Genomic DNA, 27,650 nt, shown 5'->3' with positions numbered 1-27,650 from the left:
AATGGCCGAGACCTGGAAACAACCAATATGTCCTTCAGTAGGTGAATCGCCAATCTGTGGCACATCAATGAAATAGTAACCAGCACTAAAAAGAAACGAGCCATCACACCATGAAAAGCCATGGAGGAACCTTAAATGCACATTAATTCGCTGAAAGAAGCCAATCTGAGACGGCTACGTTACCAGATTCCCAACAACAGGGTGTTCTGGAAAGGCACAACTATGGAAACAGTGCCAGGACCAGTGGTTTCTGCCCCCTAAGGCAGAAAAGCAGCAAGCCTTGGACTTCCCCACGTGGTGTCCTGTTATGGGAGCCGAATGGACCGACGCGCTGAATCTGTGTGAACCAGGAAGGCCAAGGCAGCATATTTAAAAATGCAGACTTCAGGGCTCTGCTGCGCCACAGAACCACAGCTCTGGGGAAGGGCCTGAGAGTCTGCAGGCCTGCTCGCCCCAGGTGGGAGCCGCTGGCCACAGGCACCTGGCCGACAACCCACTGCCCCTCTAGGTAGAAATGACTGGTCTGACTTCGTAACCTCGCCTGTGTGTGTTCTGTGCCATGAGACCTGGCTGAGAGCACTTCAGACACTGAACACCATGTCGGAGGCGCCTTCTGATTGGCTTGCTGGGAACTTGCAGGCAGAGGGGGCGGGGGAGTAAGGAGGCATGTGACTTAGTATGTCAAATACTCCGAGTATGCAGACTGAATCAAAGGAAATCTGGAAAGGGGCCCCAGGGAGCGAGGGGATGAAAATATTGCTACACTGTAACAAGCCAGTCTAATTAAAGTGTTTCTCAATGGATTAGTATCCCAGCAACGTACAGGAGCCGCGGGCCCAGGCACTCCAGCGCGCTTCTCCTGGGCGGCTTTTCTGTGACTCCCCGGCCCGGCCCGGCCCCCTGGTCCCTCATCCCTCCCCAGACAGTGCCCGAGATCTCCCCGTCAAGGGCACCCAGCCTGGGCCAGGCTGCCCACTCCCCTGGGAGGCTGGGTCACAGCCATCACGGCAGGGACGCGGGGATGTGGCCCCTCTCGTGCGTCCTCAGGACAGGAGACGGCGCACCCTCCTAGAGATGTTTTCTTAAATGCCTGTAAACTGGCATACTGCAACTTAATCTCAAAATACACTCTATTTAAGAACTACTTTCTAAAAGTCATCTCTTAGGAAGGGAGCGTACAGCAGGACGAGGGGGAGCGCAGAAGGCTCAGCTCCCCTCCACCGGCCCACCTCGGGCAGGGGCCGGTCTGCTCTGATGCGGGTGTGCGGAGCCCCCTGCGAGCCCGCACAGCTCCACGCTGCCCCTGCCCTCAGCTCTGCGGAAGCAGTCGCTGACCCACCTGAAGCACAGCGTCAGGTCAACAATGCTGCCCCTGCCCTCAGCCCTGCGGAAGCAGTCGCTCTGACCCACCTGAAGCACAGCGTCAGGTCAACAACGCTGCCCCTGCCCTCAGCCCTGCGGAAGCAGTTGCTGACCCACCTGAAGCACAGCGTCAGGTCAAACACACAGACGGCACGTGGAAGCAAACCTGGCAAACGCCAGTGACGGCTCGTGACGGCAAAACGTGTAACACCGGATCACGTCGAAGCGCACGCCATCTGGACTTCCCCGGTGGTACAGTGGGTGAGAATCCATCGGCCAATGTAGGGGACACGGCTTCGATACCTGGTCTGGGAAGATTTCACAGGCCACGGGGCAAGGAAGCCTGAAAGCATGAACTACTGAGCCCATGTGATGCAACTACCAAAGGCCGGGTGCCGAGGGCCTGTGCTCCGCAACAAGAGAAACACGTGCACCGCAACGAGAGGTGGCCCCTGCTCGCCGCAACTAGAGCACCCCCGAGCACAGCAGAAGACCCAGTGCGCCCCCTCCCCCCAGCTCCCAGGGCATCAGGATGGACACCAAGCTGTTCTCAAGCAGCAGCTGCCTTCACTCTCTGCTAAAGGAAACTGCTACCCACACTCGAAGGAAAACTCTGAACGCTCGTGTCGGAGGAAATGGCCCTGAAACAAGGACAAACTGCTCTGTCCCCAGAGAAAACATTCTCCACGACTTTTACCTTCTGCTGAAAACAAAGACCTGCTCACCTGACTTCTCACCTGTGACCTTCACACGGTTCTTCATTTGCACGTCAGGTGAGTAGGTTTGTTTGTTTTCTAATTAAAAATCTCTGAGAGGTTTTTTGCCTTCCTCTTCTTGTAAATGTTTCTAGCATCAATTTGCCACTTCAGCCACTGGGGTCAGGATGAAGCATTGGCTGCTATGGAAACAGCAACAAGCTTTTAAACCACACTGCTTCTGCCCAACTGGCCAAGGAAAACTGAGCTTCAGGATCAACCTGAAGGCCGAGTGGGCAGCCAGCCACTGCCAACAGTTCCAGAGGAGACTAGCATTTCCCCAAACTCCTCATTTCATCTAAGGTACAGGGCCAGGTACCAACAAACGCAGACTCTGTCATCTGCAGTGTGTTAGAGACAGGCAAGCAGCTGAAGGGGATGCATTAACAACCAAACATTATTTAAAAAACATGAAAACAAAGATTCCTCACTTTACATACATACAACCAAGAACAAGGAATTCCCTGGTGGTCCACTGGTTAGAACTCTGCACTTTCACTGCTGTGAGGCTGCGTTCAGTCCCTGGTGGGGGAACTAAGATCCCATAAACCTCAAGGAACAGCCAAGAAAAGAAAAAAATACAGAAACAGACCTCAAGGACAAGGGTATAATTAGGGGCTACCGCTAAAGACTGCAGAGCTGTAATGAAACCTTCTGAGGGCACTTGTATCAGGTCAAAGCAGCGTCCAGGGTCCCCTCTCAGGCAGAAGTTCTGGAAGCCACCCAACTGCCAAACAACACGCAATTATTTGAATTACGGTCCATGTGTCAAGTAAACACAAAACGGCCAAATGTTTTTAAAGTGAAGAAGTATGAAATATATTTGAGGAATGTTCAAATCAAAACTAGTTCTCTTAAAAGGTAAACATTTTGGTGAATGAAGGGAACACACACAGCTTGAGTCTGGGGTTACAGTCATTCTTACTAAGACCATAAGACAACCAGCAAAAACATTCTGCAGCATTCTGCAGCCACCGCCCGCCCCCCGACCCCCAACACACACACACCTGAAGTCAGCTGAAGGTCAGCGTGCCACACAGGGGATGAGTCATCTCTGCACCATTTACAGGACTGCCAGGCGCGGCTGAGCGACCAAGACCGTGGTCTAAAAGCACACTGCGGACCTTGTGAAGCCTTTCCACCCTTCCTAAGCCTTCCCACTGTCTCAGCCACCTCCGGTCTGTTTTACCAGGAGGAGGGTGTGGTCCTAGGGCGCTGGGGAGCCCCACTGCAGGCGGGCATAGGGGAGGGCCCGCTCCCCTCTGAGCTCAGGCTGAGCAAACAGGACATCACCCGAGGAGGAGGGGGAGGGATCCTCCCAGAGGGCATCAACCAGACTATCAGCTCAGGAATCTGTCCTCTGTCTTGAGCAACTCCTTAACCTGAGGGCCCCTGAGGGTCTGTGATGAAGAAGCCCGCTTTGGTACCTGAATCCTCCCGCTGTCTGGAGAAGTCTGCGACTCAGGGCCAGCGCCTTCCTGGGGTCACCGGGGCTGACGCGCTCACAGCAAGTGGCACAATCACCTGTGGGATTAATCCCGGCCATCCTGACTCCGTCAGCAACGATTTCCCACAACTGCAGTCGTCTCGGTAGATGTGGAAAGCCTCAGAATGTAAATACCCTTTGATCCTGAAATTCTGCTCTTTGGAAAGCAAAACCTGTATAGTCTGCAGATCAACACCACTGAGCAACCTGCTCATGTAAAGGAAGACAGATTCTGACACAAACTCCACGGTGTGGGATTACCTGTTGATGTGGAAATGTGCCTAATAATAGGCACAGAAGGCACATTATAAATCAACTACACATAATGGTCCCATAAAGTTTTTTTTTTAAGGTATGGATGTAGAGAGGAGCTTTCTGGTGGCTCAGCCATAAAGATAAAGAACCTGCCTGCCAATGCATGAGTTCAGTTCAGCCACTCAGTCATGTCTGACTCTTTGCGACCCCATGGACTGCAGCACGCCAGGCTTCCCTGTCCATCACCAACTCCCAGAGCGTGCTCAAACTCACGTCCATCGAGTTGGTGATGCCATCCAACCATCTCATCCTTGGTCGTCTCCTCTGTCGACCCCTTCATGCAGGAGACGCGGGTTCAATCCTGGGTTAGAAAAATCCCCTGGAGGAGGAAATGGCAACCCACTCCAGTATCCTTGCTTGGGAAATCTCATGGACAGAAGAGCCTGGTGGGCTACAGTCCATGAGGTCGTGAGAGAGTTGGACACGACCGATCGACTAAACAACAACTCTGAATGCAGAGAGACAGGCATTCTGAGGATTCACCATGATATACATACTGTTAGTGCATCTATATGACCCAGAGTCATTTCCTAATTCAGTTTCCCTATCCAAACTTCACGTCAGAGCCTGATATGTGGAATGACATTCAGGACTGTTCTACAATGAAGCTGAACCTCAGATGCTTCAGAGTGCTGACAGAGGCTTGCAAGGCCAGGCAGCCCAAGAGAGCTGGATGGGGTTGAAGGGTTGGGGAGGCAGGTCTGCAAAGCCAGCTGTGGACTCAGCTCCTGACAGGTCCACTAAAAGACTCAGAGCTGATCACCAAGGACCAGCTCAGAAGCTCTTCCCAATCTGTCTTCAGCAATAAAGTAACTGCAGACCGTTCAGTCACCCACCAGAACGCAGCAGGTCCCTCCCAAACAGTCCAGTACATGAGCGCTACCCCTCTGTCCTGTGTCGCCGGGAGGCCCTTCCTCAGCGGCTACTCCGGTTTCCAAGCACAATCACAGAGCTTTTCACCGACAGCACCTGTCGCCCCTCCTGGAGCCCGGATTTCGCTCTGCTGATTTATTTATTTAGCCTTCTCCCCGCTGGACTGACGTCAGGCACCTGTCCCGAGCTGCACCACCACCTGCTTCATTCATCACGGATTCTCCCACAATGCACTGCACTCAGGGGCACACATGGCCAGCCTCCACTCCCAGGCATAATGCCCTGGGAGTCAGGAGGAGTCAGTGATCAACCCTCTTTTCTCCAGGCCACGAGCAACAAGACAGAAAAGTCCTGCAAGGTCTGAAACAGATTCACCTGGGGTTGAGCAGCTCTCATGCTTGTCTAGCACCTTGCCCCTCCTGAGGTCCAGATGGCGCTGGACTCCCCAGGCCAAAGCCCAAGTTCAAGTTTCTCAGCTGCAAACACCAACAAGCACCTTTCTCTCCCACTCATTAACCCATGAGTGCCGACATCACCCAGGACTAAGTGCTGCCCCCTCCACCCCCCAACAACCCAGGGCTGGATTACAGTCTGTGAGCCAGCAGAAGGATGCTGCCTCCAGACAAAACCACAGCACCAGGAAATGGAGTCTGAGTCGGAAAGGAGTCCCAGGGTCCCCAGGCACCTGCCAGCCACGTAAGCACTGAAGGAAGAAGGGCTGGGTGGCTCCAAAGTGTAAATTTATGAACATACAGCACTGACCACAGAAACTTACCAGTGATGATGGGTTTCCAGATGCATTAAAAATAAATGTAAAGGGCCTTCCCTGGTGGTCCAGTGGTTAAGAAAAGTGTTGAAAGTGTCAGTTGCTCAGTTGTGTCTGACTCCCTTGTGACCTCACGGCCTGTAGCCCTCCAGGCTCCTCTGTCCATGGGAATTTCCCAGGCAAGAGTACTGGAGTGGGTGGCCATTCCCTTCTCCTGGGGACCTTTCTGATCCAGGGATCAAACCCGAGTCTCCTCCATTGCAGGTAGATTCTTTACCGTCTACGCTACCAGGGAAGCCCACCTACCAATGTAGGGGATACAGGTTCGATCCCTGGTCTGGGAAGATCCCACAAGCTAAGCGACCGAGCCCACAAGTCACAGCAAGAAAAGCCGCTGTGACGAGAAGCCTGGGTAACCAGAGGGGGCCTCGCACAGCAGCGAAGACCCAGTGCAGCCAGAGATACATGATTTTTTTTTTTAAGTAACAACAAAAAAATGTGTTTCCTCATTGTAAATAAGCTTGTCTTCCTATCCAGATTTCTGTGAACGTGTGTTCTACCAATTAACTACTTCTGCAGTTCTATTTCTTCTTCTTGGTTTTGTATAAAAGGACAAAAATGAAAAAGTTGGAATTCCTCTGAAAAAAATAAGTAAATGTAAGGGGTTCAGAGTTTCTGTTGGAGGAGAAGAAAAAGTTCTGGAGAGGACAGCAGTGGGAGGCACACCTAGAAAATGGCCTGGAGAGTCACGATGGCCAGAAATGGGATTGTTTCCCCTGCAGAAACTCAGTGCGTCCCCCAAACAATTCAGCCAGCACCCACAGGGACTCTGGGGCATGGACAGGGTGGGTGTCTGTGTGGCCGCAGTGAGGACAGCGGGAAGATGGGCTCTCGGCCCCACTCATGCCACAGGCAGCTCCGTGCACAGCGCAGGCGTGAGTCAGAAAGGAGGGACAGAGAGGGAAGCGCTGAGGCCGCGGAGGAACAGCGAGTCAGCAGCTGGAGGGAGTCAGCTGACCCAGGAGGAAGTGCCTGGTCCGACTGAGGTCTCTCCAGGGCAGAGGCACCGCCCCCCGGGCGCCCGTCCTCGGGCCCCTCCAAGGAGCACCCGTGCCGGCACACATCCCCACATCCTGGCCTCCAGCCCCAGCACAGCCCGCCTAAGGCCCCTCTGCCCCCCCTGGCCTAGGCTCCCAGCCCCGGGTCACTGAGGCCTAACTCACCTCTGGACCTGCTTCTCACCAGAGCCACACGAGAGTCCCCACGTCTGTCCCTGTACAGAAGCCGCAGCACTCACCTCCACCCCAGACCCCGGGGCAGGAGGCAGGGGCAGGAACTCGAGGGTGCTTGGTGCTACGGCCCTGGACATCCTCCCACCCCCAGAGGACTTCCCCACCTCCTACCCGGACGCTCAGAGTCGAGAGGGGCTGCCGTGTAGGGAAGCAGGCTCCAGCGAAGACCCAGGAAGCCACTCCTTCCACTGAAAAGTAATGGCCTCAGGAAAGTTCTTAGTTCATCATCAGAGTGTTTCCCTTTAGACCTGAAACCTCCTGACCACACATAAATAATACCACCTTCTGCACATTCTTGTTACTCCTATCATTTTTTATTTCATGCACACTGCTGAGTCTTTGAAGACTGCATGGTGAGGCAGCTTTCCCTCTGAAAGGCAGCACCTCCACTTTTAAAGGGACGACTCATAAAAACCGAGGGCTCCACGTACAAAGTCCGCGTTCCTGAAAAGCCTGCCAATCATAAAACGAGTAACACCTGAATGTATTACAAAACCAGCGCTGGGCGCCAGGTCTCCCCCTCCCAGTGCATGCCCGTGACAAACAAAAACACAAGGAGAAAGACCTCTTTACCAGAACAGCCAACACCGTTCCGTCTGTTAACAAAAACTAACTGTTGCATTAAAGGTTGCAAGTTCAAACACAATCTGCCTATTGTAAGCAGTGCCTCAGTTTATCAATGTAACAATGACTCTCTTTCAAAGACTGATAAAGCTCTCTGCAAATAACTTGCCCTCCAGCATTTTTAAGATACTTCACAGGATAAATATTAGCTTGGGACTTGCCTACATGAGAAGTGAAAGCTCCCAAAGAAGCAGTTTTACAACGGAAAAAAAGAAGGAACAGCAGCAGCTGGAGGGGAGCAAGCCGCCTTGCCCTGGGTCCCCAGGCCCCAGGGCCCCTGCCCACCCGTCCTGGGCCGCAGGGCACAGGAGGGCAGGACCGTGGCTCCTGATCAGGGGTGCAGTGCCAGGCGCTCAAGCAAACAACCCAGCAGGCAGAAGGAACTGGAAACGGAGTTAATTAAAAGGAGATTTTAAGATGATGGTTGGGATGAAAGCGAATAAGGAGCATTACTGCTCAAATCTGATTTAAACTTAATTTCTTGACAGACAGGTGAGTCTCCTGGTGACCAGATGCAGGCAGCAGGGGGACGGTGGGCCAAGAGGTGACACCCAGGGACCTGGTCAGTCAGCACCCCGACAGCCAGGCCCGTGACCGGCTCCAGACTGCCCCTCACCCTGACTTCATCTGGGCAGCTTTACGCCTAGTACGTCAGCGTGCCACTCAGCGGGGATGGGACGCCAAGTCACAACAGCAGCTGCCGCCCAGGGGACAAGGGGCCCGCAAGGGGATACGAGAGCCTTGCTGGCAAGCGGGCAGCTCGAGCAGAAGGGTTCCCCGAACCCGGTGGGGAAGAAGACTCACCCAGGGTCCCCCAGACCTGGACCCCGACATCCTGGCTCCTGGGACGCCACGCTTCCAAGATAGAGCACGGCAGGCTCTGCATAGATACAGGGGGTCAGCATCCGTGAGTCCAAACACCCTGGAAGCAGCTGAGCTTCCGACCTCAAGGTGGGAAACGGAGCAGAGACGTGGGTGCCAGGCCTGAAGCACGTGCGCAGCCTCCGCCCACGGCCCCCCCTGGAGAGGGGGTTACACCGCAGCAGCGCAGGCCTCCGGGCCGTGAGGACAGTTCTGGAAACCCCCGCCACGTGTGTGGCAAGGGATGCGCTGGGCAGGTACTCAATCATAAGGACCCCAACCACCCAACACCGGGAACCAGCTAGCTCCCTGAGAATCTGAGCTACTGGACAGGCTCTACTCTGGGCGTGAACAGCCCAGAACAAGAGGGTGCTCTAACAACGACTACACCGTTAGCTTTACGAGGATTTTGACCCAGGGTTGTCACTAAAAGTGATAAAGTTATTGTAAAAGCATAAATTTAGCTTACGGATTCTACTTGGTTATCAGAACCAAGTGAAGCCCCTCTCTGTAAAGGCAGGCACGGAGCGGCTGACCACACCTCCCCTGTCCGGTACCTGCCCGCCGCTAGGATGACCCTGGGATGACCCTTGAGGAGGAGTGGGCTCAGAAAACAGGAGAGCGGGGCGGGCAACTCACCAGCTGGCCACGGGGCTCCCTCTGACCCCCCCACCCCCGCTTTCAGGTGCCTGGAGGGGAGGGACCTGGCCAAGACCAGGAGGGAGCCTGTGTCCACGCTGCCCGCCTGCCAGGAGCCGCGTGCGACAGGGCTAGAGGTCTTAGCCGTGGCTGCCACAGGGCAGGGGCTCCCCCGTTCCACCATGACCATCCTGTCCCTTCCTTCCCCAGCCCTCACAGGGACACCCACACGACACCGGCCCGCAGGAGGGGCTGTGCCTGACCCGCGTGCTCGCCTGTCTCGGCCAGGACAGACCCACGGCGCGGCGCAAACTGCGCAGCCTGGGACCTGTGGCTGGAGCCGGACACGCGGGCGCAGCTGTGGGGCCGGCACTAGTCTCCACACCTCCTCAGGCCCCAGGGCTCCCTGCAAGTGGCACAGGCTGGGTGAGGCGGGGATGAGCGGCCTCCACCCCAGTCCGGATGGCCTCGCCCAGCCTGGCAGGGCAGCCCCGGCGGCGCGAGCTGGCTCCGCATGGGCCCAGCACCAGGCAGCCAATACTGTGCACCATCGATAAGCCGCCCAAGCTCTGTTATTTTACAGTTTGCTACATCCAAACCCCAAAACCTCACCACCAAATGACCCTCCGATATCCTGAGTTGTATGCAGAGCCTTGTGGGGGTAGGGAGCCAAGCCCAGGACCCCCAAGGACACCATGAGTCTCTGTGCTGAGAAGAGCTGGGGGCACTGAGTGCTTAGCCCTTGAGAAGCGAGCAGCAGTCCCCTCTGAGCAGGCTGAGGTCTAAGTCATCCCATCCCCCGCCAGCCCCGGATTCTGGGCCCCCTCGGGCTTCTCGTGCAGCGTCCTAGGACCGGCACCCCGGGACACACGGGAGAGGCAGCAGCAGGAGAGACAAACGAGGACGCCGAGAAGGTCTCGGGTTCCCCAGAACTGCCGGGTCGATGCCAGCTCTGAGTCTGCCGAGGCATTTAGGGCAATCCCTGGCCCCGACCAAAGAGGGCTTCGTCCCCTCGGTGCTCAGCCACAGGGATCCTCCCGGGCGACCTCTCCGTAGCTTAAAGGCACAGTGAGAGGTGGCGACGCAGACAGGGACTCACACTCAGTTACAACCCTGGCGGCAGCGCAAGGTCAAGGCAGCCAGGAGGAAAGGCCACGACGCTTGGCGGTCGGCGCCCAGCCCTCGCCCGGCACACGTGTCCACGCAAGGCAGCACCTCCGCTGTACAGTCACGCACGTGCTGCCTGCACCTGCGCCAGGTACCACGGCCGAGGAGAGCGGTGGTGGGGCGCCTCCTGTGGCCTCGACGAGGGCTGACGTCACACCCCATCCCCGGCTTTGACTATGGCCACAAGCGCTCTGGGACTCAGTGATGACAGTGACTTTCTACAGGGCAGTTGTGAAAATGCTGAGGTTCGTGATCTACGAAGATCCCAGGAGAGCTGGGCAGCCCAGCGCAGGGCCCCCATGTGGCCGGCAGGCTGCAGGGACGTGGGCAGGTGCCGGCTTCCCAGGCGCTGGCCGGCTCACAGAACACCCCGGCACGCCGGGACGGAAAGTTGGCCAGGGCTGGCGAGGACGTGTGGTGTCTATAAAAATGTTCCTCCCGGGGGAGCCTCTGGAAACAGAGACTCCGAGATACTTTCATTCTTTTCCTTATTTGCCACTCTGAAAAATAAGCTGTTCTTCCTATTCTGAAATGGAATACGGTCAAAACCTTCTCCAGTGATTAGTGACCCAAAGGAAAAGGTCACCAGATCCAAAATATGCCTCGTTTGGCCAGGGGCCCGAAGTAACTCTATTCTGTTTATTTGGTTTCTCTCCTGGGGGATAAAAGCGTAATCCAACGCCAAGTTGGCCTGTGCTCGTCCAAGTCCTGTGAAGACGCCGAGACTCAGGAAGCTTCTTGCTCCCTCCAGCAGGTCCTCCTGGGCGCGGCCCCCGCCCAGGCCCAGGGGCTCATCGCTGTCCCCAGGGGCCTCACAGGGGAGAGAGTCAGCACCCTTTCAGCTGCAGCCATCCGGGGTGTCCACCCTGTGCACTGACCCTCCCGCCAGGACGACTGCAGAGAACAGGTGACCGGAGAGGCAGAACCAGAAAGAGGGCGGTAAGCGGGACTCAGGGTCAGCCTGGCTCCACAGCGGGTGTCCCCCACCCCAGGAGGCTGCCTCCAAGCACAAGCTCACCATCCCTGGGGGTCCAGCAAGGGAGAAAGGACCGTGGGTCCCCGCCTACCCCACCCGTGGGACCTTGGCCCGATGGCTTCTGCAACAGCAGCCGCTGGGGCCATGCCCGACACCCCAACATCTCAACAGACCTTCCCAAGTCAGGGACCCACCTATCACTGTGAGCTCAGAGCCACAGCCTCACGCACGGCCGGCCCTGCCGGGGCTGCAGCACAAGCGGTTCCCATGTCCGTCCATCCTTCACTCCAGCATCGCTGACTGCCCCATCCAGGGCGATGGGCCCACTGTGCGGCCCAGACCCACATCCCGGTGTGGTGCACAAGGACCCACTTCAGAGGACTCGCTTCCAGGCCGTGAAGCCCACCGAGCCGCCGGCCTCCCACTCCGTCCTGCCAGCCTGCGTCCCCTTGGTGCCCTCTGCACCCACGTTCACTGACGGCGCTCCCCAGGACAGGCACACGGGGAAGGCCGAGACAGAGGCTGGCACTGACCGCTGCAGAGGCAGAGGAGCAGCACCAAGCGCACGGGCTTGCACACACTCCCTGAGGCCCGCCTGACGGAGCCCAGAGAGTCTGCAGTTGTGACATTTCTGTCTTCCCAAAACGGTGTCTGAAGACGCTAGATCTTGAGTTTGAGCAACACTTCTAGAACCAGTGAGGGGGCTTTTCAGCCCCTGACGTCAGTCCACAAGCTGGGTGTCCACAGCGTCTCAGGCAGGACACACCCAAGGCCGCCTGAAGGGGTGGGGGTGTCACGTGGGGGAAGGCGGGTGGGGAGACCCGGGGGGCCCTCCTTCTGGGTTTCTCCTGAATGAACGCTGCCTCAAAGGCACAAGGGAGCCCAGCTTGGCTTCGGCCCTTTGGGAGCCCCTGGGCTGTGCCCCCTCCCAGCCCAGGGAGGCAGGAGTCTGAGCTCATGGCCCCTCTGGTTTTCAACTCTGGGCCAGAAAGATGGGGCTTGGGCACAGACATGGAGGACCCGCAGAGGCTAGTGGCAAGCGCCCCTCTGCACTCCCGGGGAGCTCCTAGGCTGGGGTGGGGGGCAGCCCCCATGGGCACTCACTGGAAACAGACCACAGCAGGACACAAAAGCATGCGAGCTGCAAACGCACCTTACTGCACCTTTACAGACTCCTAGACCAGCTTAGAGCCTTTTCAGAATAAGTCACCGTTCCCAAGCAAGCGCTTCCCCATCGGGCGCAATGCAGTGACTGCACGAATCTGCAGCGGACCTGTTTCCTGCCCACTGTCCCCGCGAGACCCCGCTGTCCCCTTAGCAGCAGTCCTGCCTCGACACTGCTGTCTTCCCCATGCGCACACCTGCCCCCATCAAACAGAACCAATTGCCTTTCACAGAGCACTCACAGCAGGGTGCGGCTAGCCCTGTGAAGGCACCTCCTGGCCAGCCGCCAGGGGTGGGGTGCCCCTCGTGGGGTCAGCATCCGTCCCTGGACACTGAGAACAGCAGAGAGGCAAAGGGCAGACAGGGACCCAGGGCTGCTGCCCGACCTGGGCCAGCCGCTGCTGCTCCAGGCTGCGGGCACTGTCCCTCCTCCCCCATGGCCAGCAGCTCTGATCCCGTTCAGAACCGCACACCGAGGGCACCACTATCAAAGGACAAAGGCCTGCAGGGCCTGTGGGAAGCCTGTAAATGATGAGCGAGAAACTCAGCACACCACCTTACTCTCTCCTCGAGACTAATTTTAACAGGGAGAAGACATAACCGCAGCTACAAACCTGCCCTGGCGGATATAATTTACAGCGTCATGACTCAGCTGCCCTGGCGACTGACAGGTGAGGTCACCTGGAGGCTCGGCGGTGTTTGCACAAGGGAGCCTGCATCCAGCAGGGCCAGGAAAGCCGGCTGCGCACCGCCCCCGGAACCACCCTCCCTCCTGCAAGGCCCGCTGAGCTCCCCAGGGCTGGCCCCCTGGAGAACCCTTCATGGGGCGCCTGCATTTCCCATTGTCTCCCGGGGTGCACGGAACATCCTTGGGAGTGGAAGGATGGCCGGGCTGGCGCAACAGCCAATTAAAGGCAGTTAACTACAAATAGAAAAATTATGTATTTGGTTAAAGAAGTTATTCTTTGGGGCATCTGGTTAAGTCTGTCAAGAAAACACTTTGGGGAACTTCCCCAGTGCCTCCACTGCGGGGGCTGTGGGTTCAATGCCTGGTCAGGGATCCCACATGCCAGGCGCTTGTGGGCACCCCCACCAAAAAAAAAAGAGAGAAAAAACTTCAGACCATAAAAGGCTCACTGTGCGACTCACCGCACCACCCTCCCCGAGGGCTGCAGCGGACTCACGCTGGGCCAGGGAGTCAGGCTGGCAGCAGCCTGGGCGCCTCTGGGCACCAGCTGGCTGCTGCCCGCAGGATCCCAGGCGGGATGAGCCCCTCGGTCCGCACACTGCCCCACTCCCTACCGCGCTCACAGACCTGACCCCATGCTCGTGGCCCAGCACGGGGGACACAGCAGACAGCGGCTCGGCCACCTGCGCACGCTTCTGTTCACACACCGCCTGAGTCCACAGCCCCAGCCAGGACACGCAGCCAAACGCGGCGGGCCAGCCCAGCTGCCGGCCCCCGCCAGACTCCTGCCCAGCCACACGGCCCCACGCTTGGCGGTGCTGGCTCTGCCCTGCATGACGACACACACTCCTGCCCCGACCCGGGTGTGCACGGGCCCGGGAGGTCCTCTCCTGCCGGAGCGCATCCCTCCCTCCCGGGAGCCGCCAAGCCCCTCCCTAGTGCTGCATTCTCATGCTTCGTGTGGGTGCATAACGGCAGCTGAAACTCTGAGCGGACCTCCTGGGTGCCAACTACTGTTCATGGCGCTTTGTGTGTGCGAGCTCGCTCCGTCCTTGCAACAGTCCCATGCAGTAAACGTTCTTAGCCCCAGTTTGCAGATGTGAAAACTGACGCACTAGGTCGCTTGCCCAGAAGCTGCAGGATGGTGACTGCTGGGCTCTCAGGGGGACAAACAGCAGCCCAGCCGGCGATACTGCGTCCCAGCGCTGTTGTGAGCCTGTCAACAGTGTCACTGCTGGGCTGGGAAACCAACGGACACTGGCGGGGAGAGGCCAGAGCCCCATCCTGGTCTTGGTTTTTCGTGGGAACCCTCCGCCAAAAGCAGGGGTCAGGCGGTCGGAGACTGGCAGCTCACAGGGTAGGCCGGGCGGGAGGTGAGGGCCAGGCACGGGGCGGGCTGGTTCCTTTCCAGGCGGAAATTGCAACCTGGCCCGATCAAAAGTCTTTAGTTCAAAACGACCTCTACTTCACCTTTCACACAGGACAGACAAGCATCAGAGTGGAGCATAAAGTCACAGAGACGTGATGTGCCTCATGGCTTTCCGTGAGGACGGGATTCTAATCTTCAGGGCTGCAGACGGGGTAGCAGATTGCTGAGAATGATCAGGGACGGCTGTGCGCTCTTCATCTGAAGAGTATGAAGAGGCGGCGCTGTAAGCGGCGGGAGGGACTCCGGGTTTGCCCAGCTGAGAGAAGCTGGGCTGGAAAGGATCACATGGCCTGTCTCCAGAGGAAATAAGTGGCTGCGTGCCAGAGACCAGAGGGGTCCCTCTGCAGAGGGGGCCTGGAGAAGGCCCATGGGGAAGGCTGGAGAACACCCCAGGCCCTCCTGTTCTGTCAGAGCAGAGGAGGCCGCCCCTCACTCCTCTGAATCGGGAGCCCGCCAAGCAGGCCCAGCGGACGCCTGGCACTGTAGCTTCAGACCCTCCATCACGGTCCTAAGAAACACCCTGTCCCTCATGTCATCAATGAAAAGGAGCTGGTGGGGCAACTAGAACCCTAGACATCCTCCAAGGAACTTGAAATAAAATACACATTACGATAGTAGACTGTCATACACATTGCTGCTGCTACTGCTGCTAAGTCACTTCAGTCGTGTCTGACTCTGTGTGACCCCATGGAGGCAGCCCACCAGGCTTCCCCGTCCCTGGGATTCTCCAGGCAAGAACACTGGAGTGGGGTGCCATTGCCTTCTCCAATGCATGAAAGTGAAAAGTGAAAGTGAAGTCCCTCAGTCATGTCTGATTCTTAGCGGCCCCATGGACTGCAGCCCACCAGGCTCCTCCGTCCATGGGATTCTCCAGGCAAGAGTACTGGAGTGGGGTGCCATTGCCTTCTCCGGTCATACACGTTACTTATGTGTAATTACGTGTGCTATGGCATGTCACACTATGCACTTAGATAAACAATGCTATACACATTGCTTAATACGCACACGAAAGGCAGGGCGCACTGCTCTACCCAGGACCGCCCACAGGCCCTCAAGGCCTTACACCACGGAACTGCAGTGCGGCCGCCCTGGGCTCCATGCACAGGGAACCTGCAGGTGCAGGGGGCCCACTCCCCAAGCCATGCACACATCTGGCTCTAGGGTAACCACATCAGGGGCAGCACAGGCAGAGATCTAACCCCATGCCCCTCTCGAGACCCTCTCGGGGCCGACGTCAGGGCCCGTGAGAGCTGCAGCTGCAGGCCTGACCCTTCCACTGCGGCTTGGCTGGGAATTCCACCCGCCACCCCGAGCCTGATCTCAATGTGACACTGCTCAACGCTCTTGGACAACCTTGACTCTCGGAGGCTCTCGCTGCTAATTTTAACTACCCTACATTCCCCACAAAGTGAACTGGAGCATCCTAACGTCACAGGCACGACAGCATCCCCGGCAGGCGCTCTGCCCACAGCTTCCAGGCTCTCCAGGGCCCAGGATGGATGCCTGAGTCCAACGGGCGGTCACTGCTCGACTCGTCACAGCAGCTGGGAAACACCACCAGCCATCACCTGGGGGCTCATCTCCAGCCCAAGGCCAGAGCTAGCCACTCCAGGAGACAGAGCAGCCAGCCCACCTGGCGGGTCCTTAACCTGGCTCCAGACAGGGCCTGTTGGCCCACATCCTAGGGGTGCCAGGAGAGCTGTGATACCCCCTAACGCACAAGTAAGATGGTGTTTCCACATTTTTGTGAGAAGGAGGTCCATAGCGTTCAGCAGTCTCAGAGGATCCATGACCCAACTGGACAGAGAACCACCCTGGCTGGGGAACAGGGAGCAGGGCATACATGCAGTTACTCAACCGGTCAGGGGCATTGTTGCTGGGATATGGCTGTTACATCATCTTCTCATAACTTTTTAAGGTCAGTCCTTCCTTTTGTAATTTCCTTTAGAATGTAGTTGAGCAATTTAGGCAGAAACAAACAAAAGGCAGATGAAACAGAAACCAACAGGGGCCAGCCCTGATTGTTACGGAGCTGGGCATTTATGAGACACATAGACCTGCTGACAGCAGAAAGATCAAACCACCATTACTAGAGTCGATCCTAAAGGAACAGACAAAAGTACAAACCACTGTAAGTAAAACGACTGTCATCCTATCAAATGAAATAAAGTCAGCCCAGCAAGCCTTGATGTCTGTAGAGGAGTCCTGAGTAAATGTTATATAGTTGGCTTGCTAGGGTGATAATGAGCTTGTTTTGAACCTTCCGTATGTTGTATTAGCTCATTCATTTGGAAAAGTAACCCAGGACAGAGCTGGGGAGGGATGAGTGAGGAAAAAAACAGGTCAGCAAAACACAGGTCTCATGTTTCATAACCAAACACAAGCCGTACTCCAGATAACACTATAATCTGATCTGTACGCCGACTTCAAACGAGGAGCCTGGGCATCACTGTCTCCCTCAGACACAGTCTGGCTCTTCCTTCCGCGCCCGGCTCCAGGCCGTCTGCCAGGCGCTGCACCCCCAGTTCAGAGCTAACCCAGGCCAGGCTTTCTTCCCTCATCCGGCCTCTCACCGTGCCGCCAGCGCACACGCATCAGCCCGGCACACACGCATCAGCCCAGAGCACACACGCATCACCCTGGCGCACACGCATCAGCCCAGCGCACACGCATCAGCCCAGAGCACACACATCACCCCGGCGCACACGCATCAGCCCAGAGCACACGCATCACCCTGGCACACACGCATCAGCCCAGCGCACACGCATCACCCCGGCGCACACGCATCAGCCCTGGCACACACGCATCAGCCCGGGGCACAAGCATCACCCTGGTACACACGCATCACCCCGGCGCACATGCATCAGCCCAGAGCACACGCATCAGCCCGGCACACACGCATCAGCCCCGTGCATACATCAGCCCCAGCGTACACGCATCAGCCCGGCGCACACGCATCAGCCCGGCGCACAAGCATCACCCTGGCGCACATGCATCAGCCTGGCGCACACACATTAGCCTGGCGCATACGCATCACGGGGCTCAAGCTGCCCTCAAGTTGTTCCAAGGCTGCCCTGCATATGAGGGACGGAGCCCGCCTGCAGCGCTGGGGAAGGGGGATGGGACCTGTGCATAAGGGGCCTAAACCCCAAACCCACTAGACTTGGGCTCCTCAGGACGCTGTCCAGAACCCAAGCCACAATAAACCCACAGCTGTCAGCTCCCACTAGGACAGCAGGCGGCAGGAAGCTGGTCCCACAGGCAGGCGCCCACGCTGACCCGTCACTGCAGCTTGACCAGGCCCCTCCGTGGAAGGCCACCCTATCTCCAACAGACTCTTCCCCTCACGTGGCCTGCTCGCTTCTCCCGGTGCCCCTGGGCCCATGAGTGGAAGGCTCCCAGCGGTGGCCAGGCCCGAGGTGGGATGTCACCCCCCACTGCTGTGTCCCTGAGCCCCGCCTGCCCCCCCATAGGGACCTAACTCCCTGGCTCTGCCTGTGCATGCCACCTGCTCCCCACCACCAGCAGGATGAGACAGATGCAGCCAGACCACCCACCTGCCATCACCCCAGGGCATCGGAGCTGGCAACCCCTGCGACCTCCACACAAGTACGAAAGAGGGACTCTGAAATGCTTGGTCAACTGATCATCACATCAAGACAAAACGCTTCAGCCTTCAAACTGACCCTCGGAAGCAAGACAGTAAGCAGGAAGTGTAGGCAAATCTGGGTCGTCCGGGTGCCCTCAGGACCCGGAGTCCACCTGAGACATCAGAACCCGGCACTGGGCTCCCAGGCGTGTGGCCACTGTGGTCAGCGTTAGGAAAACGGAGCCTAAAAAAAAAAAAAAAAGAAAACGGAACCTAACGGCAACTCCATGTAAACCGAACATGCAGGCCCTGTTTAATGTAAAAGAGCGACTCACCTACCAGTGTCACATCTACAACATAGAAGAAACACACAGTGCTTGCTCCAGAGTATGAGATGGAACCGCAAAGGTGCCCGGCAGTGGGCCTCGTGGGATCCCTTGGGGCTTAACTTTCAGGGGTGTCAGGAGAAGGCAGTTATGCTGGGAAAGGAATACTGCATGCATAAAAGTCTTGCAATTAAAAAAAAAAGTGTGAATCCAGACAAGATCTTCCTGGGGTGGAAATGTGCAAAAAAAAAAAAAAGAATGGTTTGAAAAAAAGGTTGAAAAATCCTGGTTTGGGGCTTAAGACCAGATTGTGGTAAAAATAAGACTCAGCCAGGCCAAACTCTGACCAGGGCCCTGGGCCCATGGGCCAGCACCTTTGGGTCTCCCCTGCACCCTGCCGCGGCGAGGCATTCCACCAGGCCAACAGGCACAGGCCTGCCTCCGCCCTTGAAAACACGGGTGAACGGTCAGGTCGGGGTCACCGGACACAGGTCCCAAACGCCCACTACAAAGCTACCACTACCTATTTGCCTTTGCCTACTGTCACCGCCCTTTGTCGGCCTGTGCCCAGCGTGAGGGCAGCTCCCTTGGGAGCCGGTCGTGAAGGGCCCGTCTCCGGGAGCAGCAGGGGGATGGGGGGCAGGCTCGGCCTGCCAGGCGGGCAGGACACAGGGTCCCTGCCGGTCCCGGTCAGGACCCATGGAGCCCCGGGGGAGCTTCTCCAGTGAAGGCACACGTCAGCACTAGTGCCCCCAGTGACCAGCCACCATTCCAGAACGCCTGTCGTGGGGACAGCGTGGTGTGTGGTCGGTGATGAGCCAGCTGGACCCAGGGGCCTCCCTGGACGCCACCCCCTACTGCAGCCTCTGCTCCAGCCCCTCGCTGAAGGGCCCGGGGAACAGTATCTAACTACATCTCCTGAGTAGTTGAGCTGTTCTCAGATGTGAACCGCACCCCCCTACCCGCCAAACGGAAGACGTTAACTCCCTAAGCCCATGAGCACACAGCCCCAGCCCTCCCGAGCCTCAGATGATAAGGGTAACCCGAGACATCATCCTGCTCCCTCATGTCAGCCAGTTGGGGAACGAGCCACTCACTCCTGTGACCATCCCTCACCGGGCTTTCAGAAGGGCTGTGCTGAACTGGGAGCTTGGGGTTCTCAGTTAGGGGAGCCATGGCCAGTCCCTAAATAGACGGACTTCTCATGTGAAAAATGAGGCTAGCCACTGAAAGGCTGTTTTAAGTTGAAATGTTATCAGGAGCTGTGAGTATTAGCGGCCGGGCCCTGAGCCAGGGCTGGGCCTGATGGAGCCCCGCCCAGTCCCCGACCTGTGGCTGCAAGAGGGGATCCAGGGCAGAGAGACAGAGCAGACACCTTCCCTTGGGGACGCGGGGACAGGGCAGGAACTCACCGAGCAGCCTCAACTTGAGCCCGTCTCCTGAACTGCCTGGGTGGGGCTGGGGGGAGGCCCACCACAGTGCGAGCACGTGGAGACCCTGAGAAGGGCAGCTGGGAAACCAGGCCAGGAGAGCGGCTGGGTGAGCGGGAGGGGTACACTGACCAGGGCAGGGGGCTCGGGCAGTCCATGGCCAGTCCACGCGCCTCGCTGTGCACGTGCTGAAGGCAGCTCCTCTCCACAGGCCACGCTGCGGTGGGCACGGCACAGAGCCATGAAGGCTTGGCGGGGCCTCCTCCCCCAGCATGTCTCTGTGGCAACCCGGGCAGGTCGTCACTAATTAAAGTGAAGCTGGAGGCCCACTCCACCTCCACCACGCAAGGCCACAGCAGCGTTCTCATGCCCGGACAGTCGGGCTCTTTCTCTTCCTGAGCCAGCCGTAAGAGCCTCCGCTTCCGAGAAGCCCTCCTGAACGGGCTCAGGTGAAGGTGATGACGGCTCCCTGGAGCGCTCGGCCAGCACTGCGTCCCCTCGTCTGTGTGCTCCCCTTCAGCTCTCGCCTCTCGGCTCAGATGAGAGCTGCTTTTGCATTTCCCGCTGTCCCTAGTACACTTTCCAGCAGAGGCACTCAGAAGACAGAACTCCACGTGGACTCCTTAAGCTCTCTGGGCCTGTTTCCTCATCCATAAAGTGGGGACAGCACCCTCCCATGCAAGAGTGCTTGGCAAATTCGGAAGTTACGTCCGAATCTTAGGTGGCACCTCGCACAGAACCTGCCCACGGTCCCCACATACAGGCGCCTGATAAAGACGCCCGGGGCCCTTCCAGGGGCTGTGAGCACCCACAAATACTCAGAGGATGGGCGGCGCCTGGGCACATCGCTGCCACCCGGTGACCCCTGTTCATCAGGACTACCAAGGAGAGCCCCCCAGGCTCAGCACGGATGGCCTCGCTGAGGGTCCGGGTTCCTCCCCGGACAATCCACGTGGTGGCCTTACAGCTGCCCCTGCCCAGGTCACTTAAGTCAAGAGCATAGAGGACTCCTGCCAAAAGCCAACAGGGTTGGCAGAGCGGCAGGAGCAGTCCTCCAGCCCTCTCATGGAGCCGGCCTGCCACGGAGCAGGCCTGAGACCCCAGGCCACCTCTGCTAAAGGGCTCCAAGCCCTGGCTGAGCTGGGTGGACAGTAATAATCCCCAAATGGACAGGTTCTAAGGGGCCACGAGGAAATCCACATTAAAACTGGTAAACTTTCCCCAAGTGGTGTGGAAACCAGCCGGTGCTCCGGGTGCTCCCTGCCGCTCGAGGCAGAACCAAAGGCCTATCTGACCTTCACAACCACAAACCACCACCTTCCACTGGCTCTTATCCGCGCACAGCCTCTCCGCACAGGCGGTTCCTATGGCCAGGGACTAACCGAGGACTGAGAGTCAGCCCGTCTCTGAGACCTGGCCGGCAGCGGCCAGCCCACCTGCCCCCACGCTGCTCCCGCCTCCTCTCCTGTTCACAGCATCGGAGTCACCACTGCTGTTCACCCACTGGGAAAGCGGTCCCCACCCTCACCTGCATTTGGTGAACGACAAGCATTTCGCCCTGTGAAAATGTACTGATGTTTTCCAAACGCTGTCACAGCACGAGAGAGAAAGTCACGTTCCCCAGACTTCCAGAAACACGTATATTCATATGGGTGGAGGCTTCCTGCATCCCAGGGCTCATAATGCCATGCGGGAGACCCAAGACCTTGGGCCCAGCACCCTCATCGGTGAGGTCCAAGGTGACCTTGCGGGCTTGGCCACTTACTGTGTGGCTCGGGGTAAGTTGCTTGACCTCTCTGTGTGTGCCCCCTTCTCCTTTCTGTTACACATAACACAGCCCTGGCCGCATGGTTAGAGGAGGAGCCGAGTGCTCTGCCCAGGAGACCCAGCCCTCAGGGCCTGCTAAGTGCCAGGAACAAACCCACATTATGCTCCCCAGGCACTAACACAGGGGCTGGAGCTCCGAACTGTGGGCGGCTTCTGGGCCAAGGTCACCCGGCCGGGGCCGGCACCAGCACCAGGCGCTACCGTGTCTCTGCTGCAGACGGCAGTACAGGGCCCCTCCCGATCCTCTTAAGAATTGAGAACACTTTCAACATCTGAATAATTCGAGGATGAGCCAGCTCGACGTGTTTTAAACAGCACTGAGCCCTCTCTCAGCTGCCCTGTCCCACGAGGTTTGCTGAGCCCCATGCTGGCAAATCCAAGGACATGCTGGCCTCAACCCCACAACCCCCCCACCCCCGACTGAGTCACGGCTGCCTGCAATGGACACTCGGGGGTGGGGGGCAGCCCTGGAAGGCCCGGCTCCCTCCGGCAGAGGGTGGTGGTGTCCAGGGTGTGAAGGCCAGGCTTCCAGCTGCCGGCTTTTACTGTAAGTGATGCGAGGAAGCCCGCCGGTGACGCCAGCACCCCACCTCCCCGAGCAGGACAGGCATGCCGAACCCCTCGGTGTGGGGTCACCTGGACATCCTGGTTTCCCGCGAGCAGCCCAGGCCTCTCTCTAAGCCCCTACGGCAGGGGCCCTAATCCTTTAATACTGAGGCCCGAACGGCCAAGAAGATGTGAACGTGGATCTGGGCACAGGGGTCTCCACAGGGCGGGGGAGGCGGCACAGCCTGGCCCACCGCCTCACCCCTGGGATGCACCCCGGGACCCTCGGATGGGGCCATGCCTCGCTCCTACCTTCCCTTATCTCGAGAAACCAAGGCTCGGCCTCACGCTCTGAGGACACATGTTGCCCAAGTCCAAGGCGAAGCGTTCCTAAGCAGATTGCTAACGGCGCGACGGGACGACGGCAGGCTGACCCACATGACCGGGGTCCGCAGAGCTGGGAGAGCAGCCAGCCCTCCTGCCCAGCACGAGCACCAGCAGCGGAGCCCCCTGTCACTTGGAACCTCCCCTATGTCACAGACTGCCCCACAACACGACGTTCTACAGCCTCCAGCCAAAGCCTGTTCCAGGCCAGGGCGGGAAGGCAGAGCAGTCTGCCGAATTTCTAAACTCGCTGTCATATCTAACGTCAACCGGCTTTTAGGCTAAACACAGTACATGTTCACGTTTCGAGGGCATCTCTGGCTCACCTAGGAGAAGGCCAGCCCGGACTTCAAGCGGCTCTGAGGAAGGTATGGAAACTGACGCCAGTGCCACCCACTTCTTAGGGTTAGGCCCTGCTTCCCAAACCCCGACCTGCCAGGCTCCTCTGCACCCCCAGCCCAGGGGCCCTCGCCCTGGAGACCAGCAGCGGGCACACTCTCCTCCCTGCTGACACTCTTCCTGGGCCCGAGAACGAAGCTGGGCAGAGTAGGCTGATGGATTCCCCCAGGGGGAACAAAAACCTCTTTAACTCACAGCACTGGTTCACAGGCTTGCATTTTAACCCAACCGAATAAAAATGCATTGCCGCTAACCAAAACACACTCGTGTACGAGATGCACCGTCCTGTGCCCTTTAACACAGTCCATCTAGGAAACCCCAAACACCCCAGCACACGCAGAGGAGCACAGAAGCCACCATCTAACAACAGCCTGCTGCTCCATCCACCAAGCCCGGCCCCGTGACAGAGCAGCACTCTACAGCCCGTGTGCAAACGCCAAGCACCCTCGGGGTTCTCGGGTATGGGAGACTCTGAGTTCACAGATCCTCGGGGTTATCCTGTCTGTGACACGGCCGGTGGTCAAGTCTACTGGCCCCCACCCCCCTACCCAACCCCTCGCTACCAAGGTCACCTTCATACTCTGCCTTCCTCAGTCCCTGTTGTGAGTGGGGGGGGTACCGGCATCAAGGACAGGGGGATAATTATTTTAATGGAGGCACTTTAAAGGGACCCAGCCAGCTCTTTAAGACACATTCTGCCTATGTGTAGTTATCAAGTAATTATCAAGACCAGCAATACATTTCTGCTTCTGTGATCAATTCTGTACTGATATTTACAGTGATGAAAATCTCTCCTGGGGGACCTGCCTGGTGATCGGGAATCCGCCTCCTGGTGTAGGGGGTGTGAGTTCAATCCCTAGTCAGGGAACTAAGATCCCACATGCCGTGAGGCAACTGGGCCCATGTGCCCCAACTACTGGGCATGTTCACCACAGCCATAAAGAAACAGCACCGAGCCTGTGTACAGAGGCAGTCATAAATAAATAAATACTTTTAAAAAATTTCTTCTGGATTAACACAGCTTCACAATCACAGAAATGTTTTAAACTGCAGTTTAGGTATACTCTGGTGACAGAGAAGTGTGAAGAACGATCAATAAAAGGCTTTCAAGTATAAAAGTGCATGATATTAAAATTCCACAAGGAAACATGAAGCAAGCACACAAGATGAGGAAGAAAAGACACGTGTGTTAAAACTGTTAAAAACAGTCTGCTCCTTTTTGCAAAGGGTGAGGGTGGGCTATCAGATCATTAGAGTGTTTAGTTATTTTAAGTGAAAAAGTCTAGATGGCAACTTAAAAATGTGTCCACAGTTTTTGTTATTTCACAGAACAGGGGCAAGAAAGTCTGAAGATCTCTGCTTTAAGGGAATGTCGCTCTGAAGCACTCCTAACTTAACAGGTGATCGCAATGATGAGAGGGCTGCCTTCCAGCCCCTCAGCTGGTTCCCCCCTCACCATCCCCCCAGCGTCCACATCCCAAGTTCATCCCCAAACCCCTCCCCTCAAAATAACTGATGGAAAAACACTCCTCTTTCCAAACCAAAAATCACCTCCTCTTTTGGATAAATGTGTTTTCCTAAAATGGTGAGTAAAATGTTGTTTGTCTAAAACTGTACAGGAAAATCTGTATGTAAAATCTCATCAACCATGACATCTGGACCCGAATCCACTCTCTTCCAATCCCTCTTTATCTAAGGGTCTGTTATGGATTTTGCGCTCAAGACCTTCCTTTCTTTCCAGTGGGAAGAATTTGGTCACCAACTAATTCAACGGACTCCAGGATTCAAGGGTGAAGCCCCAGGAGAGACCCTTCAGCAAACTCCAAAAACTGCAAACCAGCTGACAGAGAATCCCAGGCTGGAAGGTACTTCTTGAAGGCAGCACAATAAAGAGCCTCTCGGGCACTGGTTCAGGAATGTGGCTTCCCTCACTGCCAGTGAAATCCTGCAACAGGTTTGGGAGGAGGCAAACAACATCGGCCCAGGTGGAACAAAGCCTCCCTCACCTGGGCGCAGGGCCAGCAGAGTGGGGAAGTGAGGCCAGGGCAGCCTTGCACAGGGACTCGAAAAGGCTCTGCAAACCCTCCAGCTGTGGGGGGGTCCCACTTTGGGACAGCCAGCACCCCACCCTGCACTTGGGGGCAAATGCCTGGCACAGTGCACACCCTCATTTGGGGGCTCCCTGCAGGTCCAGCTATGGACTCTGGCAACCTGTCTTTGCTTGAGGTTCCAAACTAGCAGAAGAGAACTCAGAGCCCTTCTCTCCAACCCTGAGGACCTGTTTCCTTTCCCACCATCTCTAGCAGCAGCAGCGTGCTTACCCCAAGATGAGCAAGCTCAACAGAGGACCCAGACAGACCACCGTCCGCACTTCTGGGCGTCACATCCGTGTCGAGTGTCCGGGCTGTGTCTCGGCGCTACTGCCGACCCGGGTGTGAGGGGAACACTGTCGGTGCCCTGAAAATAGCAGGAATCACACTGCTGCCCTGCAAGCCTGCGGCTCTTAATCTTCTTAAAATGCTTCCTCTGAAAGTCACTTGCCAAGCAGCAGCTTCACAAATACTATGAGGCCCCCAGGGAACGTTTCCAGGGTCACCACTACCTAAGTGGCAGGGGGTTGAAAATGATGGCCGTGTGGTCTGGTCTGAATGCAGGCAGGGAAGCTTCCTTTGCGCACACGTTCAAATGTCCACAATCTCAGAGTTAGCTGGAAGTGCCTTACTTCACAAGGGTTAGCATTTAATACTCTTAAAAAAAAAAAAAAGCCACTCGAAGCACATTTTGAAACTTCCACATTAAAAAGATCCTTGTTCATTGATTTTGGTGGGATAACTAAGCTAATCTAAACAAGGGGACCTTGTGCGGGCAGGGGTGGGGGAGGGGCGGTGGGCCTGGCCTGGGAGCCCCTGCCGGGGGGTCCTCTCCCACCTCCTTTCTCTATGGCCGCTCTTCCTCTGGGAGGCTTTTCCCCTCTGGTCAGATTCTCACTCTGCAGCGCTAAAATGCTCTCAGGTTTCCTGGCTTGGAGATGAAGGCAACCCTTCTAATGGGGTTTCGCTGAGTGTCTCTTCATCAGCGGAATTATGTTGTGATTAAAAAAAAAGAAAATCTGGGAAACCAGAGGAAGCAAGCGTGGAGCAGCACCCTGGCCCGTCCTCAGCGGGAACTCGGCTTCCAGCGCGTTCTGGCTCCACAAATTACAGACACGGCTCTGCCAGGGGTGTTCCCGGGGAGGGCACTGCAATTTGGGGTTGTCTGCCACCTACTGCGCTCACCAGTCACCCTTACTCCGTGCCAGGCCCACAGGCTGTTAAGTCACGAACCACCCCTGCCGGCTACACAGGGCTGGGCTGCTGGGCCCCACAGGACGAGCAGGGGAGGCCAAGAGGGTGCAGACGAGGGACGGGGACCAACGGGCACCGCCGTCAGGACACGCCAGCAAAGCCCAGACCCCAGCGAGTCCGTCCACTCTCCTCCCCACCGTCCCTCTGACAACACGGATAAAACCAACCCAACACCGAGCAGCCTGAACGCAGGCGAAAATGCCCGTGTGTGCTCTCTCCACTGGGGATGGGGGAGCAAGCGGCCGTTGCCGCAGCCCCTCCTCCCCCGCAGACCTGCAGGGCGGGCTCTCCCAGCTCCGAGAGGCCAGGGTCCTGTTGCCAGGCTCCTCCCGCCCCTGCCCGACCTCCAGCAAGCAGTGCTGAGGGCAGGGAAGAGCCCCAGGATGTTAAAAAAAAAAAAAAAACTGCCAGGCACCTTGGAGATCGCCCAGTCCAATCTCTGCTCTGCTTTTCCGATGCGGCACGGGCCGAGGCTGCAGCACGCATCTCAGCCAGGGAAGCAGGCCCACTCTCACAGGCCCGGAGCCCCTGGGCAGCCTCCCCGGGGGGACATCCAGGCCACACATATCCTCCACTCAGGGCCTAATATGCATTTCAAATGCGTCTCAAACTAGCCCCTACTTTCCTTTACAGCTGCTGCCCATGATTTATCAATTAGCGCGAACGGGACTGAAATTCCAGATTTTTAAGACAACCGACTCCTCCCTCCCCGCCACTCCAGAAGCCCCAGCATTCTGCAGCCGCAAGGATATTCCCACCTGGGACCTACAGAGCTCCAGGCCACAGCCGCTGCCTCTCCCCACCTTTAAGTGGATTCTGCAAAACCTCTTGAGCATTCAATAAACTCTTACTGTTTCTTTGAATACATAATTCAGATCCACTAGAAAACTGAGGAAAAGTATTCATTTTTAAAGGCGGCTAGGGTCACTCTTTTGGATGCCCTGCCATTTAATACACCGCATCAGGGTAATACACCAATCCTCCAGCTTTTTATCGTCTTCCTTTTTCTCCTACTACAGGCGCAAAATATAAGAGCTGAAAGATTCCCCCTTACCCTACCACTGAAGTGCAGAGCACACTCACAGAACGCCGGAAGATCGACCTGGCTTTTCCCAGGAGCAGGCTTCGATTCTGACAATCATTTGACCCCACAACTATGGCTTCGATCACTCATTTTCTAAACCCTCATCCCTTCCCAGGCCTCAGGCTAGGAGATGCCCCCAAAACCAGGAGCGACCAGGCCCCTTTTGGCTGGAGTCAGATGAGGAAACCGATGGGGTTGGATCGCTCAGTGCCCCCATTCGGAAAGGAAAAAAAAAAACTCACACTCCCTAGGAGATCAAGTGTGTACCCCCGCCCCCATCACTAGGAATGATTAACTGGGAGGCTGTGCTTTTTTTCAAACCAC

The 27,650-nt window shown here is 57.0% G+C and overlaps 1 protein-coding gene and 1 long non-coding RNA gene across 7 annotated transcripts in view; one reads left to right on the top strand and one right to left on the bottom strand.

Annotated features, from left to right (window-relative positions):
* The window catches only part of SLC45A4 (solute carrier family 45 member 4), a 67,319-nt gene that overhangs the window by 38,584 nt on the left and 1,085 nt on the right, over window positions 1–27,650 (bottom strand). The window contains exon 1 of one of the 6 annotated variants that reach the window (XM_070802368.1): window positions 22,428–22,701. The exons of the other annotated variants lie outside the window; for them this stretch is intronic. The gene's annotated coding sequence lies outside the window, so the exon portion shown is untranslated. Of the gene's footprint in view, window positions 1–22,427; window positions 22,702–27,650 lie in introns of those variants that run through there. 6 annotated transcript variants of the gene reach the window in all.
* LOC139186857 (uncharacterized) lies at window positions 22,674–27,081 on the top strand. The gene is made up of 3 exons (XR_011570463.1): window positions 22,674–22,867; window positions 24,640–24,763; window positions 26,876–27,081. It is a non-coding gene; the product is annotated as an uncharacterized lncRNA (long non-coding RNA).

The sequence above is a fragment of the Bos indicus genome, chromosome 14 (assembly GCF_029378745.1).
Source record: "Bos indicus isolate NIAB-ARS_2022 breed Sahiwal x Tharparkar chromosome 14, NIAB-ARS_B.indTharparkar_mat_pri_1.0, whole genome shotgun sequence".
NCBI lineage: Eukaryota > Metazoa > Chordata > Mammalia > Artiodactyla > Bovidae > Bos > Bos indicus.
The sequence above is the reverse complement of the archived record's forward strand: the minus strand, read 5'-3'. Positions and strand labels throughout refer to the sequence as shown.